The following is a 2,500-nucleotide window of genomic DNA, read 5'->3' as shown; positions in this document are numbered from 1 at the left end:
CTGAGCCAGCCTAGTCTGTTCTTTTGGGCCCAGTACTCTTGCATCAGACAACAGATGGAGTCACACACCCATTACACGCCACCACTTCCACATCAGTACACACTGTCCATACTAAATTACGTGATACAGATGACTCACAAAGAACTGGTGTGAGAGTATGAGTAGTTTATGTCGTATTCTTGGGTTATGAACAGTACAAAGTATCATTTAAAACAGTTCTAACAAAATTCAGATCCTCAAATTTTCCCCTGTTCCAGCCTGGAATTGGTCTTACGTCCTAGTTGTCAACAGTCTCTCTCTCTCTCTCTCTGGTGTGTGTGTGTGTGTGTGTGTGTGTGTGTGTGTGTGTGTGTGTTAAGCGTCCTGTTGCCATAGTAACCATCTGGAACCATCCACTCACCACCATAAAAGCCACATTTTTTATGGGATTGTAATGATAATTTGCGGGATTGACCAGTTAATCCTACCCAGTCCGGATATCCCATCCTTCCACCGTTATGAGAGAGAGAGAGAGAGAGGGAGGAGGGGTCAGAGCAGAGCTTTAATTTCGATATTTCAACATGTATGAGCAACTGAGTGCAAGTGTAATTTTTTAAAACACAAAGTTAATCCCCATCACTGCAAACGGCTATGGACAGTGGCGTACCCAGAAAGTTGAAAAGGAGGGAGCCCATTTTTTTTCTTTTAACTGTGCAGCCTTTGACTTTGGCAGGTGCAATGAGCCTGTACAACTGGGGGTTCAGAAGTCCAGCCCCATCCCCCCAGAGAAGATTTTGCATTTTAGCCACTTTTGTAATAATTCTGTAGCCATATGAAATGAGTTTATGACATAAGTGTTGCATATTCTAAGTCATTTTTAAGTACTCTGTGCCACTGAGTCTCTCCAAAGAAACATATGCTACTAAAATTCAAACGCCCACTTTTTTTAAACTTCAGCAGAATAGAAAGGAATGCTGGGCAGTATGACAAAATATACAGTATATGTACTCTATCTATCTATCTATCTAACTTTCTATCTCTTTCTATCTATCTATCTATATATATGTAGAGAGAGAGAGAGAGAGAGAGAGAGAGAGAGAGAGAGTAAAAGGGAAGGCAGAAGGCAGCATGCCCCTCTCCCCTCAGTACGCCACTGGCTATGGGATTGGTGTCGTCTTAAAACCCTAGGTAAGAGCAGCCCCTACTTTTTTCCTGTATCTGTTCGTATTTTTTTTAAAGATAAAAATGGAAGTAAGTTAATCTTTAGTAAAGTTACTCGGGTGACAATATATCTGGGTTATCTGTTGCTGACGACAATTATTTTAAAGTGCCATACATAAACGCTACATATCAGCAAGTATTGCTGATAATGGCTAAAATGTCAGACTTCCTAAGTGACGCAAAAAACTCAAAACATTGGTGATGAGAAGGTTTATCGAAATAATGCCAGCCAAGCAGACAGAGATAAACATTCTTGTGTAAATTTCATCATCATTTTGTGTAAGCTTACTGTTAATTGCATGGAGTACATTCTGCACCCCCACTCTGCTACTGCTGCATCTGCTGCGTTATCATCCCTGCCGAATAATTGATAGAAAGTGCAATTCATCACGTTTCCTGTTATCTGCATATTATCTCGGTATCGTTACGATCTGTGATGAAAACTGCGTTGAGGTAAATACAGATGTGTAGCAGAAAACCACAGTACTATATATATATATATATATATATATATATATATATATATATATATATATATATATATATATATATATATATATATATACTGAGATAACAAATACTTATCTTGGTTTCAGGTAACTTTGTTTATAAATAGATACTGACTTTTTAAATAACTTAGTTTCTCTCTCTCTCTCTCTCACTCTCTCTCTATTCAGATATTAGAGTTTGATATAGACTCAGTGTATGTGGGTACCATAACTGCATTTATGAAGCGTTTGTTAACCCCTTCACTGTAACATTTTTCCTAGGCTTGATAATGGTAAAGAATAAAATATAAAAGCTGGAACACACACACACACACACACACACACACACACACACACACACACATACACAGTTTCCACTACCTTTGTCATAATATTCATGTATCAATTGTTACCTGAAAAATTCTTGCCACGCACATATAAACGGCTTGTCGAAATCTGAACTTAACAGCCAATTAGTGTGGATAATCCTTGTAATAATTAATCCACTCACTCTTTATCGTATGCAAAGGGTTAAGCCACGTAATCCACTTAATCCTCTTGCATTGGCTGTTTTCCAGTTTCTCTCTACTGGCTTTCCATCAAAATTCACATAAACTCTTCCGACAGGTCTGTATGATTGTTATTTAAAACCAGACTTTCCTTGCCCATCCCTCTCTCTCTCTCTCTCTCTCTCTCACACACACACACACACACACACACACACACACACACACACACACACACATCTCACACCACTTCCCAGCCAACACTACAGTGCCGCCGGCATCACCCTGCCACCACGACGGCGTCAT

The sequence above is a fragment of the Coenobita brevimanus genome, chromosome 81 (assembly GCF_032717465.1).
Source record: "Coenobita brevimanus isolate Jiangsu-jjx chromosome 81, ASM3271746v2, whole genome shotgun sequence".
Lineage (NCBI taxonomy): Eukaryota > Metazoa > Arthropoda > Malacostraca > Decapoda > Coenobitidae > Coenobita > Coenobita brevimanus.
Note: the sequence above shows the minus strand (reverse complement) of the source record.